Source organism: Notothenia rossii (genome assembly GCF_949606895.1).
Source record: "Notothenia rossii genome assembly, chromosome: 7".
NCBI lineage: Eukaryota > Metazoa > Chordata > Actinopteri > Perciformes > Nototheniidae > Notothenia > Notothenia rossii.
In genome coordinates, this window is record NC_136905.1 from 39,317,337 (window position 1) to 39,333,639 (window position 16,303).

Consider the following 16,303-nt stretch of genomic DNA (forward strand, 5'->3'; position numbering starts at 1 on the left):
ATACCTGATTGCTCAGTTCTCACAGCTTTGGGGGCACGCCCCTGTAATTAGTTAACTATTTTCTGCTGATGGGCGACAGCAGAGTCTTCCTACCTATTGTAATGCACACTTGAGGGGCGTGACTCACTGAGACCTGAGTTACGCCTGGAGTTGAGCAGATCTGAGATTTTAAAATCTCTCAGAAATCGCCGTTTTAGCTACAATAACTACAGAACAATTATACAGAGTAGAATAAATGAAACAGAGAAGTCTATTTAAACAAGAATATAACTTACAGTGATTGCTGAGTCAGTATCGATAGTGTCCTCACCGAGTCTGGAAGCACACTGAGTTATTCTGATTTGAAATGCGCTATTTAAAATGTTTTTCAGCTGGGAAGCGTTTTGCACTTCACGCAATCAGCAGAGTCTTCCTACCTATTGTAATGCACACTTGAGGGGCGTGACTCACTGAGACCTGAGTGACGCCTGGAGTTGAGCAGATCTGAGATTTTAAAATCTCTCAGAAATCGCCGTTTTAACTACAATAACTACAGAACAATTATACAGAGTAGAATAAATGAAACAGAGAAGTCTATTTAAACAAGAATATAACTTACAGTGATTGCTGACTCAGTATCGATAGTGTCAGTATCGATCTGCCACTTCCTTACAGAGCCCCTCCTCCAACACACAGAGGTGCACATGACCAATGAAGGCACGAGATAAGTTTGTGCACAGATGGAAGGCTGACAGGCAGGTAGGCCATCCAGTTACTTTAGCCGGGCCGGCTAAAATGATTGGTCATGCTTTTTACAGTACTACGGCTTCCACAGATGACATTTTTTAATGGATTTTTTGTCAAAGCACTTCAGATATTCATTGCTATCGGGATGTTAAGAGCATTCCAAGGAATGTAACAAAAAGTGTATCTCGAGCCGGTTTCTCAAACTTACCTACCCCACCTTTAAGCGACAATCACGTCCTTTTGAATTTCTTTATTGAGCATTTATTAAAAGTAAGCAATGATTTTTGCAGGGGTTATTTGTTAATGGATCAAAGTCATTTCCATGTTGGCGCTGAACCACCTACTGTACCTACACTCTAAAAACGAATTCAGGCGACCTTTCACCTCCAGTTAATTAAATGCATGGTTGCAAGATAAAAATGTGAATTAATTGATTTAGATAAACATTTTAAGTTGCAAACATTAATTTATAAGTTGTGTTGACGTAATAATGTTGGTAATTACATCAACTTAATATTGTGTGTAATTTGAACTCTGATTTCTGCATTGATTGACTTAAAACAAAATTTAAATTGTAGTAAGTAATGCAATTGGCTTGATAACTTCATTGTTCTACACCTTGAGTTAAGGAGTTCAAGTCCACTCCCACTTAACATGCCTGGACAAGTTCCGACAGTTAAGACAAATAGAAATATACAAAGGACATTTTAGGGTGGGTGTCATCTTGTGTCATTCAAATACAGTAGATAGCCTTGTAGTTGCACTGTATAGGCAAATTGCTGTTTGACCAAAATTAGCAGCCTTTGAACTGTGAGTAGTTCTGTGAGAGGATACAAAGTAGTAGAGGCTACTGTGAGAGTAAAAATACTTTGGTTACTATTGTGATATCGCTTTTTATTAAAAATGAATCTCGGTGAAGCAGATCAATGAGTTGCTTCTTGAGGTAGGATCGTTATTTAGAGTTCAGAGAACTATAGCCATCCGCTGCCTTGTCGTGTACCTTTTCAAAGGAGTTTAGCGACGTCATTACAAATCTTGAAATAAAATAAAATCCCCGGGCACAGTGGACACAGGACAAAAGCACTGCTCTCTGTCAGTTACATTTTGAAGCATATTGCACTTACAAAATTATAGGGGGGGTTCCATATCCGGCAGCCAGCCACAACACCTTCTCTGCCGGATATGGAAGCCCCTCTTTAGTTTTTTACCTGCTGGGCCCAGAGTAAAATGCTTTGGTGAGCATAATCTGGAGGGGATCAGGCAACACCAGTGTGATTTTGGTGGGTCTATGACTATCCTGGACAAAGATATAGGGGGGGTTCCAAATCCGGCAGCTACAACACCTGGTCTGCCGGATTTGGAAACCCCTCTTTAGTTTTTCAACTGCTGGGCCCAGAGTAAAATGCTGTGGTGAGTACAAACTAGAGGGGAACAGGCAACACCAGTGTGATTTTGGTGAGTCTATGACTATCCTTGACAAAGATAAAGTGGGGGTTCCAAATCCGGCAGCTACCACACCTGGTCCGCCAGATTTGGAACCCCCTCTTTAGTTTTTTACCTGCTAGGCCCAGAGTAAAATGCTTTGGTGAGCATAAACTAGAGGGCAACAGCCAACACCAGTGTGATTTTGGTGAAGTTGTGACTGTCCTGGACAAAGTTGTAGGGGGGGTGCCATATCTGGCAGGAGAAATACCTGCTCTGCTGAACATGTTATGTTGAGAACAGTGCAGATCTTCCCTATTGACACCAGGAAAAACCTAGTGTAAAATAAGGAACATTAATTGTGTGATATAGGCACAGATATAAGATCAATAATACACTTTATTTTAGGGCACCTTTCAAAGCATTCAATGTCACTTTAAAACAAAATAAAAAACAAAATATGAGTGGCATTTCAATACAAACATGTGTTGAGTAGGAAACCACAGAGGAAAATTACATTACATTACATTCAAAGGAGCAATTAAAGTGAGTGAAGCCAGTTTGAACACATTATCTTTTAGGCTTGCTTGAAAATAACACAGTGTCTGATGTTATAGCCTATCATTACTGTCATATGATTGCTTACTATTCGTGGTTATCAGACACTTAAACAACAGAGAAGGTTTTAAGAAATAGGACTATACTGACAAATGACATATTATCCTGTCATTGTCTGTTCTGTAGGAAGGAGGAACATAGCAGAGTGGGACTATACTCAAAAAGGGAAGTTTGTTCCAATACGAAGATTGCGACTATCTGAAAAGTGTCCTTAAAACGAGCCTCCTCGCAATTGTATGCACATTATTTATTCAGCCGTTTGCTGTTTAATCTGACGGGAAATATATCATTCAAAAGAGAGAAAAAAGCTTATTAAACTAGACGAACGCTCAACACAAGCGATGACGTCACGTTTGCGTGTCCCCGTGAACAGGGCTTCAATCTACGGCAGGGCTTCAATCTACGGCATAACACCGGCCCATTTGTTGTTAAATATTTATTTAAATGAATGAATCTTTCTCTTGTTAGTCAAGGAATTCAATTATGGTTGGTCCTGCTTTTGTGTTCAGTTTTGGTGTAAAATGTAGCCTACATTTAAATACAAATATAATTATAGTAATGTGAAAGCCTTTTAGAAATGAATTGCACATAATAATTCCCACGGAGCTGTGAGCATTTATACATTTATGTGACGCTTTTCCACTCATCTTCCAGTTGTGGGTTTTCCTCTGTTGAAATCGACCAGCTGTGAAGGTGGGGGCGGGGCTTTTATACGCGAGTAGTGAAAAAACTTCCGCGTAGTCTGCTCGCCAGTGGCGGCTGGTGGAAAATATTTTTGGTGGTGCTGTTGATATAGTGAGTAAAACATATTTTTTTGGGAGAGATGACCCCTTAAATTGGGACTTCTGGTGATGTAATGTCCCCATAAAATCGTGGTTCTAGGGCCAGGAACAACCAGGCTGAGTCGGGCTGAGTATGCGAAACTAACTGCGGTCAAGCCAGCCTCCACTCGGGAAAACCTAGTCAAGCCAGCCCTCACGTGATATTGCGGTGCGCGAATATCCTATGCATTACGGTAGAGTAAAAAAAAATCATCCCTCTGTGTTTAGATGAGAATAAAACTAAAACTGTCCAGTATCAAAGACTAATTTCACTTCAGGGTGATAGCAGGACACCCCATGTCGTCACTCAGAAAAAATCAGGACATTCTGATGTACAGTTTCAAAATAAAAGACCTTTGAAGTCTCATATATGAACTATCATCCCTGTCCCCAAAGGTCTTTTATAATAAGGATAATCTCCACATGTCAACCCTACTTTTATAATTTTTTTATCATAAATCTAGTCGCGAAATGCTAACGTTATGCTATAAATTAACTACAAGCCAGTACAGCAGCAGGGTCGCACGACTTCAACGTCACGCCAATTTAAGATCGTTTCAACTGACTTGCACTGAAACTGCACTTTGAACACTTTAAATATATTAACATTTTAAACTGTATACCCCGGTTATCTAGGCCCGTTTTGTTTAATGTATACCACGTTTATCTAGGCCCTTTTTGTTTTATGTAGGCTATAGATGTCACACTGTGGGAAACGATATTTCGATATTTCTGGATGTATAACACATGTAGAATATTTGACAATAAAGCTGAATTTGACTTTCGCGTGGTTGCATATTTTAACAAAGCTTTTCATTTTAGCCACACTGAATTTAACTAGAAGTCATGGCTGTGTCAATTACCAGTCTGATATCGTTTTACAAAGATGACAAGAAGAGTGTAGATAGAGGAGAGAACCACTACAAGTCAGGACACGTTACATTACAGCCTAGATGAAGGTGTGCTTACCGGTGTTGTCAGGGCTAGCATGAGGGACAAGGTTTATAGTGTCGGTGAGTAGTGATAGCAAGAGTACCGTTAACCTTTTAAGACCGAGTTAATTTATTCACATTAATTCCCATCAACAAATCAATTGTATGTGTCACATGAAATCTTTATTAGGCAAGGCAAGTTTATTTATATAGCACTTTTCAACACAAGGCAATTCAAAGTGCTTTACAAAAAATGAAAGACATTAAGAAAATGGCATTTAAAATCAGTCATTAAAAAGAAAAGCTAATAAAATAAACATTAAAAGAAAAAATACATGGATAAAAGTTACAGTGCAGTCTAAGATATGAATAGTTCAATTAAGAGCAGCGACAAAAAGAAAAGTCTTCAGCCTGGATTTAAAAGTAGTAAGTTGCAGCGGACCTGTAGGTTTCTGGTAGTTTGTTCCAGATATTTGGAGCATAATAACTGAACGCTGCTTCTCCATGTTTAGTTCTGACTCTGGGGACAGAAAGCTGACCAGTCCCTGAAGACCTGAGAGATCTGGATGGTTCATCATTTAGCAGGAGGTCAGAAATGCATTTTGGTCAGAAATGCATTTTGGTCCTAAACCATTCAGTGCTTTATAAACAGCAGCAGTATTTTGAAATCTATTCTTTGAGACAAAGGAAGCCAGTGTCAAGACTTCAGAACTGGAGCGATGTGATCCACTTTCTTAGTGTCGGTAAGGACTCGAGCAACGGTGTTCTGAATCAGCTGCAGCTTTCTAATAGATGTTTTAGTGAGACCTGTGAAGACACCATTGCAGTTGTCCAGTCTACTGAAGATAAAAGCATGGACACGTTTTTCCAAATCCTGCTGTGACATTAGTCTTTTAATCCTAGATATGTTCTTTAGGTGATAGTAAGCTGATTTAGTAACTGTTTTAATGTGACTGTTGAAACCAATAACTAATTTAACCCGCTGACGAGGGAGCCCACCTCCGAAGATCGTGACTGGCTGAGGGACAGACTCGGGGGCAGGTTCTCAGGAATTTCTTGGCTTCTCTCCCCTGAGCCAGAAGAGGAACACTACAGCTTGGAAACACTTACTGTTCCTGAAATTATCAAATATGTTGGGGATCAGGGACCTGAGGCAATTGTGGCAAGCATGGCATTGTCTGAAGCGCAACAGAGGGCAATTCAGGTGGCTACCACTGGTCAGCGAACCAACCCAAACTGGCATTTGTTCAGGAAAGGAAGGTTGACTGCCAGCAACTTTGGAGCTGTCCTGAGGTCAAAGCGTGTGACTGCTTCCTTTATTGCCAGGGTGCTAGGGCAACAACAGGCCCTTGATGGTGTTTTGTCTGTACAGTGGGGGACTATGAATGAATGTGAGGGCGTCAGGGCATTCACCACTGCAACTCAGATGCAGGTCCATGAGTCAAATTTGTGGCTCTCCCTATCAGGATTGTTGGGGGCATCTCCAGATGGTCTGGTAGGGTCTAAGGATATAGGTATACAGATACTAAAGATAGGCAGGTACTTGCTTTCAAGCAGAACACAGGGGAAAACAAACTTAGCGGGAGTGTTTACGTGTTCGGCGTAATGACGTACAACAGCCTCGACAATTTCTGTAATCCTATTCAGCCATTCGGTAACAACCATCGTTTTTCAGACACGTAAACTCTTCAAAAATCCCCAGTGGGGTCACTGCTAATGTATTTAATGTCGTAGAACAAAACGTCAATTACCTCTTAAATTTGTGTCAACCACAGACCTTATTTCGAGCTATTTTCCAAAACCCTATGGAAAAAATGCATTGCTTTTTGAGGAAGGAACCGGAAGTGCTAAAAATGCTAACTTACTTCCGGGTTTTACGACGCGTCACTGCGGTTCTCTATAGATACTACCCCAGTTCCTCACGGGTCTAAAAAACAACTCACGTCAACGCACGTAAGCAACGTGGGCGCCAACGTGAGCGCTCTCGTGACCAAAATATTTGACGCCGCTGATTGGCTGAAATTATGTTTCGGCGGCACAGTTTACTATTGAGACTTTTGCAACGTGCTAGTTTCTGCTGTTTGGCTCAGGGGCAGCGCCCCGTAATGATAAACTAATGCCAAGGGCAAGGCCAGGCAGGAAACATGTGACTTATCAGTAACTTTAGACATCGTAACACAATTTTAAACAAGATTGTATTGTAGATTATACATTTTACTGATACCAATTGTATGATATTTACCTTGTTCATTAAAAATAAAAAATATAAAATATATATATTTTTGAAATATATATATTTTGAAATATATATATATATATATATTTTTTTTGTAGGTGGGAAGAGGTGGGGTGGCGTCCCTAGCGCCCCTATGGGCCGGCCGCCACTGCTGCTCGTGTGTATCCTCCCTTTCGTCTCCTCCCGTACCCCTCCTCCCTCACCCCTCCTCGACTCCTCCGTGTGCATTTCAGCTATTGGGAAGTCCTTCAAAATGGCGTCCTTCAAAATGGCGTGTCTTCCCCTCCTCCGGGACTTGACCCGGAGGAGGGGAAGAGAGGAGTCGAGGAGGGGTATTGGGATGAGGCTACAGAGACCAATCGAGGGCATTAGTGTATGATCTGTATGAAAGTGACCATGTTGGCAGGCCACATCATTTAGACAGCCATTCACCCTCTGTAGAGGCTTCTCAATTCTTAAATTTCCCCTCCTCGACTCCCCTCCTCGACTCCCCTCTTCGAGACTTAGTCCTGCCCACAGGAGATGCGAGCGGAGGACTGAGGAGGGGAACCGAGGAGAAAGGAGGGGAAGCAGCAGACGTTTAAAGAAATGAGAACTCCTCTCCTCTGCGCGGTGATATTAAAGCGACGTCCATTCATTATTACGTGGCAACAGCTGCATCAGCTGTCGAGTGCTTTGTCATAGCGCTGTATTTTATAATCTCTGTTAGATCAGCTGAAAATTGTTCCCCCACATATTCACTTTGAATTCATTGAGAGTGCGGTATAATGAGACAATAACAGGCTACAGATGCGGACACACACACACAAATATATTTATATAAATATATACAATTTAAAGTATGAGAGCACTCTCATAATAACGTAACACAATCAGAGACTGGATATATCCCCCCCCTCTCTCTGGTCACTGAAATGGGGAATTGAAATTATGGGCCAAAAGTTGTATTTACAAGTATTAAAAGTAAGTAGAGGACACCAAACCAACTGAGACCTGTTTGTCTGCCGCATCTACACACTGTACCACACACACACACCTACACACTGTACAACACACACACACCTACACACTGTACCACACACACCTACAGCTCCTAAAGCATAATCAGGCTACAGCCGTTGTGTATTTTATTATGTGAAGCACTAAATGGTCTTAGAAAAATATTGACTCTTGGTTTGTAGATATCTACTAAACTAAAGCAAATAAAGAGAGTAATGTAGGCCTGTTATACTGAGGGATATATATTATACACACTGCTCTGCTTTCTGCACGGACCTCACAGCTGTTCTCTCTGGAAACATCGCGACACGATGAAAGCAGTTTCTAAAATAATATCCAGGGGATGCATGCAGAGCTGTCATTGGCTGAGATAGGTCCGGCCGTGTGTCACGCCTCCACCGTTCCCGGAAATGCATCCGCGGAGGAGCCGTGGAGGATGCATCAGTGTCTCCTCGGTTAGAGCTCCTCCAGAGAGCCTCCTCGACGCTCGATCCTCGGTCCTCGGTGTGCATTTAGAGAAATTAGATGTCCTTCAAAATGGCGCGCTGAAATTCATTTCCGGGTCACTACCGGAGGACCGAGGAGTCGAGGAGTCAAGGAGTCAAGGAGTCGAGGAGGGGAAATTTGAGTATTGAGAAGCCTCTTGTGAGGCAGAGTCAGACCCACATTTGCGCAGCGTTGCGTTCACAATACATACATACAAAAAAAATATCCTCAGGCCAGCAGGCCACTTAACAGACCAGGCCATCGGGAAACCTCCCGGTCCTCCCGATGGTCAGTCCGGGCCTGTATGTCAGTATCTGTAACTCTTTAAAAAAATATTCTCAGCTCAAACCATGCCAGCCGGCATCTTCTCCCACAGTAACGGAGGTGTCTGAGACCCAGCAGACGGCCAATTAGACTCAGCCAGGCCTTCTACCTCCTAATCAGTACAGCTGCCATTGCATTTGATTGGGATTCTGGAGTATACAAAGCACTGACGTATACATTACAAAGTTGGCTAGCTTTCTGGGACTTCCGGCTTTATGAGTGCACAGTCACTCAGGAGAGTGGATGTGACGGGCCTCCACCACCCCCCGCTGCTCTCCAGCCCTGACAGCCTCTGAGCCTCAAACTCATATAAGGCTGAAACTAAACACTTAATGCCACCAAAGTTTTCCTACACATTTGAAAAACAGATTAAACACCAGAAGCCCATTTTATGGCTTTAACGGTTTGGATGGCCTCTGAGCAAGGTGAAGAAAAGACACCATGTGCATACCTACATGTTTAAACAGGCTCGTTACCACAGTTTTGTTTCCTTACAGAAATGTAAGGATAGGGGTATTTAGTTGGTTGGAATCTCAAAACTAAATATTATATGATACTAAATCGTACTCACTCTCCCTTTAAGTATTTATTTTTTCTTATAAGGCACATTTCCAGTACCAATGGTCAATGTACTTCTCTGGTGGTCTAAAAATAGTACCGGTACTCCCTGTTAATAAAACCCTAAATTGTAAAAAAAGATGGAGTTTCCCTCTAAACTCAACCAATATACAGATCTAAGGCACACAAATAAATCAACATACCGACAATCATGAGTAGGTATAACCTTTACCAGTTTCGCTATATCTTAGTTTAGGTGTCTAGCATGGTAACATTAGCAATAACACAAAGAACAGCTAAGGCCGTTTGGAAAACAGTAAATGTTGTAGTATTTGGCAATAAACTTAAATATTGTTAAATTGTGAACCTTGTTGTGGCAGACACGTATTCATGTTGTTCATTAGCACAATGAACATCCTAAAAGTTCATGTAAATCCATCATGTTGAGATATTTAGATCAAAGCTGTCGACCAACCAATAGTGCAATGCTTAAAGCCTCAACATAAAAAAAACCTGCACATGTTTGGTTGATCATTATGCAGTGCTTATGGTGTCTGATGTAGAGATGTTACATTACAGAGTCCACAATAAATCAGCACAACACAATGGTATTAACCGGATGTGAGTTTCAGGTCTAATTGGGCATTCACTGCTGACTCATTAGCACGAGTGCCTCTTATGCAAACACCTTATTGTGTAGCCACTTGATATAAATTACACTGTGTGTCATTGACTCCATCTCTGGGGAAATGCATCTGAATAAAAGCATTATGTAAGCTGAGAGAGACCTTTATGCAGCTATTACACTATCTTGACCTCTCCAGCAGCCAGCACTTATCTGAAGTGTTCCAGTTAGTAGTAGCCCCTACAGAGAAATGTAAAACATATTGGAGGCCTCACATAGACGCTGTGCATTCAGAGCTGAGCTTTCATAATGGGATTTTAGTCTGGGAAAGTTAATCCTGCTTTTGACTGGTAGTTTGAAATTTGACCATCAGGCAACATTGAGGAGTGTCTCGATCAGTTGCACCCAACCTCTTTGATCAAAGCTCATAGTCCTAACCTTTGACAAGCATTCAGTAGCAGGAAAAATGTCCGTTAAACTACCAATCTTTGTTTTTAACGTCCATACCAGTACAAGCAATGTCTGTTCCAGGTTCTAAAATTGTCACACAGTGACACATAGTTCTGCCTAGGTTTGTGTTGGACCAATGAGAACTCTAAAATACTGCAAAGTCTGTCAGGTTACTCCTGTAGTTAATACAGTAGAATTACTCTGGCTAAAAATCTACATTTGGTTTTGGAAATGGTTCCTGCTGTGCAGATTGTCAAATAGCACTTTGTCAAAATGTAACTTTATACAATCCAAAGACAAGACAATCCAGCAATCAGGACAACTTTTAATAGCGTTTGTGGTCCTGGTGTGAGCTGTGACTGTAGGCCATAATGATCTTTGTGCTATTCTTTCCACAAAACAACACCATGACTTCTTTCCAGGTCATACATTTGAATACATTTCATTATCCACTGGTGCGATTCATCACATCAAGACTATGAAGACACAAAGCTCCAAAAAAGGAATCAGGAAGCAGCAAAGTGGAGGACCTCCAATGTTTCTATTCAGAATGGAACAGGTTGACTTTAAGACGTGATCAGATGACAATTTACACGACTATGTTTGTAAGTAGCGTAGAGAAAACTGTTAGGCCAAGGACTGTCACTTCTTCTTGCAGCCTACTTGAAATAAGAGCTGTCACACAAATGCTTACTGAGCCATGTCAGGACAAAAGGAAAGAAACAAACATTTGAGGAAGGTTTTGCAAGATTGAAAATAAATCAAATAATAAAGCATTCTTAAAGAAATGCTTTGCTTACATTCATGTATTTACTGAGGCAAACATTTTGGTTTGGAAGATCAACCAAGAAAATCTATGTTGTTTGTCAGTAAGGACACTACTCTAAATCTGACCCTGTATCCTGACACCCTAAAACTGTCCGTCTCCTATTTCAGCCCACCTTTCTTATCATCTCTGCGTCTCTTTCTTACAGAGCTGCTTATGGCCCTGCAGAAAGTCTCACTATGCGTCCATGAGATCCTGAGGGTAAAAGGCCCGTCTCTCCTCCTCTTCCTCCCCACTCTGCCCATATTCCAACCCACCAAGATGTGTCTGAAGTAGGACGGTAGAAAGTAGAGTGAGCAGGAAATGCTAAGCAGAGCCTCCCATCCATTAGACTAGCAAACATCACCATCCATTTCACTACCACAACGGAAATGCTACCTATTAGCACAGTGGGGATGGGTGGTAGTGATGATGTTGGTGGGGGTGGGGGGTGGGGGGGGGACTGACAGTGCTGATCCTGTTTCAGGAAAAGCAATGAGACTTTGTTCCAAAAGCTGCAGATACATCTAAACACACACACACACACACACACACACACACACACACACACACACACACACACACACACACACACACACACACACACACACACACACACACACACACACACACACACACACACACACACACACACACACACACACACACACACACACACACACACACACACACACACACTGCCTCCCCCCTTTCCCGCTACTTCCTTCCTTTCCCCAGTCTCTCGTCACATCCTCACCATTGAGACGACACTTGGGCCATCCTCTTTCAAGTTGTCATGCTAGCATGAGAGCTCATCATCACCCTAAACCCCCCCCCAAACCAAAACCCAACACACACTCGTACACTACCATGCATGCAGGTATCTACAATCCATATCTGCCCTATAAATGCACAAATGCCGTCTTGCCTGCTCATCGCCTTTTACCACATTACGTGTGTCAGATATATCTGGGGAATATTATTCATGCTCAAACACACCCACAAGCTAACAAAAGCCATGTACCCGAAGCAAAGGAATAAGGAGGTGGGGTGGGAATGGCAAGGGATGCAGGAGAAAATAAGCACCAATCTCAGCCTTCCTCTTACCTTCCAGGAGGAAACAGCTCACCTGGATGCCTCTGAAGAGCAGAGAGAAAACATTCAGGCCAACCTCTCTCCTGCAAACCAGCTCAAAACATCTCCCTCCCTCCCTCACTCTCTCTCTCTCCCTTCCCTCTCTTCCGTTCCCTTCGCAAGCTGGAAATGATCAGATTGTACTATAAGCAGAGGGGGGAGTGAAATCTGAGCGGTGCAGGGTATTAGGAGTCTGCGTTGTCTCTCGCTGACAGCCCTGAGAGATGGTGAGCCTGAAGCTCATTTGGGACCAAGGGGGGAGGATGGGGGGATGGACAGTAAAAAATGGATGCGATGCAGCAGATGGAGGGAAAACGTGTGTCTGCGAGGACATTCTGAAACCCTAGAGGACCCCCATTCAGCGGACATGGTACAGCCCAGAGGAGCAGCAGCTAGCAGCTGAGCTGCAGCTACAGCAGGAACGTGTGAATGTGAGCTATGCTGAGGAAGAGGAGCTGGACTGTTTACGTTTGCCTCACTGGGCTGCAGCACCTCAGCATTACATATTCATGTAGGATGCCAAAACAAGAAGATAGACTAAAAAAGGAGAACAGATGGATATTGTCATTACATCCTCATTGGTGTATCCTCTATCCTGTTTTTATTAGTAGCCTAAAAATGTGTTTTTCCAAAATATGCAAGAGAGAGGAGGAAACCCTTAACAACATGACCTATTGACTGCTTGATAATATGAAATTGGACCGTTGGTTCGAGTAGTTTCTAATTAAATTGTACCCAACCACTTTACTCACATATGCAACCTTTGACAAGCTGACAATAGTAGAAGTCCTTTGAACTATAATCTTTACCAGCACAAGTAATGTCTGTTTCATGTTCTGAATTGTTACTTGTGGCAATTAGTTCTGATACTCTTTAACGAGAACTGTACACACATTGCAGGATCCATTGTGTTGGACCAATACAAACTCTTCAATACTGTACCAGCTTACCAGAGACTATGACCTTCAGAGTATTAACTTCTTGATTTGGTCCCTGGTCCCGCAAATGGGTTCTAGGTCCCTGGAAATGTTCCTGCAGATCAGACTCTCAAATAGCAGTCTCCTCATCATCTGTAACTGGAGTAATGCCTTGTATTTGATCAGTCAAAAGTTTTTCAAAAAATATGCAGGAGAGAGGATGAACTATTGTGCAACACCCCCTTTACAACATGACCTTTGAACTCCAGAATAAATGTCTTATACCTGTAAACTGTGATTCATAGCAAATCAAATGTGGGACATAAAAGATAAAAGTAAGACCAGATCATACATTTCAATGCGCCTGCCATCCTAAAGTAGAAACATAATCCACCAAATGTTCTGTCTCATGAAACCAACAGTGTCAAAGGTTATATTATGTTTCAGCTTAAGAAACGTAAAGGGCACACAACCACAGCTTCTTCTGACTTTTTGTTTTATTCAATCTTTATAAAGCTGTATTTGAGAATGGTGTATACATGCTCTTTATCAGGGTTATCTTCGTAAAAGTAATAATCAGTGACTTGTGTAAACTACCTGTAGTGTGTCTCAAGTTGGTTGCTTTCTTTAGTACACTGCCAAGTTGTCCTGTGTGAACACAGTATTTTTATTTCTAGTGGGTAGCGTTCTCTGGAATTGCACACAGCTGCTGCACCCTCAGTAAAAGTGACAACTGCATCTGTTGGCTAGCTGGCTAGCTAGCAAAACATTAAGGTTAGTGGTAGCAAGTCATTACAGTTTGCTCAATAATCCAATTAAATGTATGTTGGTTCCTTTTCTGCATAGTACCTTTGATAGTAAAACAGCAACTTACCTTTTCATTTGTATAGCGCTGTGTTCACCAGAGCAACTGCAATCACAACTGTTCCAACAACCTTTGTAACGTAGCCAAAATGGCAATGGTTTAGTATGAAAGGTGTCCAGCATCCCAAACTTAACCTTTTCAACGTTATGAACACACCATCTTGGTATGGTGCATTTAGCCATACTTCACTTTGGGAAATACTTGTGCTCCCAAAATAGCATGTGTAAAACACGTGCAAATTCACACACAACACTTTTCTTGTATCATAGAGTAAGTTGAACAAACTTGGAACTGGAAAGGAGAGAAAAGACTGGATCCATTGGAGCCGGTGTCTACAAACAGCATCCATTTAAAATATATTCCAATGAGAACCGAGCGCATGCCTTTGGAAGAGTCCATCACGTCTTTGTTCCGCTCAGAGTTGAAAATATTTAAACTTTGAGAACAGCGCAGGTGAAGTCACTGTAGAATTGGGATGAAAGGCTAGTTTTTGGCCGTGTCTGTCAGACGGCAACTGTCATAACAAGGACCAGGAACGCAAGCAGATGGACCGGGTGGACACCGGATTTTGCTGCAGGTGAGTGTGTGACTTTTATCGTCCTCCTCCCGCGCTGTATCCATGCTGTGATACGTTATTGAAATATCGGTACCACTTTACAATAAGACTACTCTTATAAAGGATTCATAAAGGGTTTATAATTAGGTTATTAATTAGGTTCTAAACACTTTATGAATCATTTAGAACCTTTTATAAACAAGTTCTAACATAGTTTTCATACATCAACACAGGCTAACTATTTAGCAAGATGGCTAAGCCGAAGTAAGCTAGTAAGCACTAGCTTACTTCGTCTTCTTCATCAGCCAACATCCTTGGTATCTGTTGTTCACCGAGTTGAATCTCCCCCCATCCATCTTGATTTTTCTTGGCATCTCTTTATGACCATTTATTTATGAGTTATTAACACTTATAACTGACAAAAGGGAGCCTTATTGTGAAGTGTAAAACACATTCCCATTTATTAATGAGTTACTACCATTTCTAATAAGGCTTAGCAGTACAGATAAATGTGGGCTCACTATTTGGCAAGCAACCGGTCACAGTTGCCCTGTTTATCTTGTGTCTTATAAAAGCTTATTAATGATTTATAGAGTGTTCACAACCTAATTAATAAATGAATTACAAACTATTTGTAAACCCTTTATAAGGGTAGTCTTATTGTAAAGTGGTACCGAAATATCGTTGTCACAGAAACAATAAAAACACGCTGGTAGCGACCGCTACCCAGCGCCTGCCAGGCCCTTACACATGACCTGAAATATCATGGATGTGCAGCTCCACCCACAACACAAGCATGCATTCTGTTCAACAGGGACCTCTGCAGTGCTGCTGGACTGCAGACAGAGGACACAAGTGTCATTCTTAAGGTTTTTATTTCTCCTAACAACCACCCCGTGAAGACTGGCGTATATATAAAAACAAATATGTGAAAATATTACCTCAAAAGCACCATAACAAAGATAGAGACAGAAAAAAGGATGATCATTTCAAGTAGGGATGTTAGAGCAGTACAGAAGCAGTGTGTAAAAATGTGTATTTTGAGTACACTTCTATAACCTGGTTCCTCTGTTCATCAGTCCTCAGAGAGGAGACGCTGATGCATGTCACGCTCCGTCACGCAAAAAAATACTAATCATCCGACAGAGGAGACTCTTCCTTTGTTCACATTCTCACTCACTGCCCGCTTCTTCCTAGCTCCCTCTTTCTCTCCGTCATAGATGACCTTGACTGACAGGCTTTCTGCCAAAGGATCCTCACCGTGTCTATTGTGATGCAGCGAGGACAGAAGGTGTGAAATCTATGATAAAATAGCTTGGTGTGGATCTAAACTGGAGACAGCAGACAGCAATCAGTTAAAACCGTACACCAACTGAATCTTAAAAGGATTCAACCCTGTAAACAAACAGACACACACACACACACACACACACACACACACACACACACACACACACACACACACACACACACACACACACACACACACACACACACACACACACACACACACACACACACACACACACACACACACACACACACACACACACACACACACACACACACATGCAAGCGAGGTGTAGACTAGAATAGCTGCACACTCCCAACTCTGGTCCGGAAGCGGATGAAACACACACACACACACACACACACACACACACACACACACACACACACACACACACACACACACACACACACACACACACACACACACACACACACACACACACACACACACACACACACACACACACACACACACACACACACACATATGCGGGTCAATTGGGTGACTGGGGGGTCCATCAGGGGGTAAGAGAGGA

At 42.1% G+C, this 16,303-nt stretch overlaps 1 protein-coding gene across 3 annotated transcripts in view; it reads right to left on the reverse strand.

Annotated features, from left to right (window-relative positions):
- cdk14 (cyclin dependent kinase 14) overlaps positions 1–16,303 on the reverse strand; it is a 312,730-nt gene that overhangs the window by 202,979 nt on the left and 93,448 nt on the right. The window contains exon 1 of one of the 3 annotated variants that reach the window (XM_079640607.1): positions 12,110–12,256. The exons of the other annotated variants lie outside the window; for them this stretch is intronic. The gene's annotated coding sequence lies outside the window, so the exon portion shown is untranslated. Of the gene's footprint in view, positions 1–12,109; positions 12,257–16,303 lie in introns of those variants that run through there. 3 annotated transcript variants of the gene reach the window in all.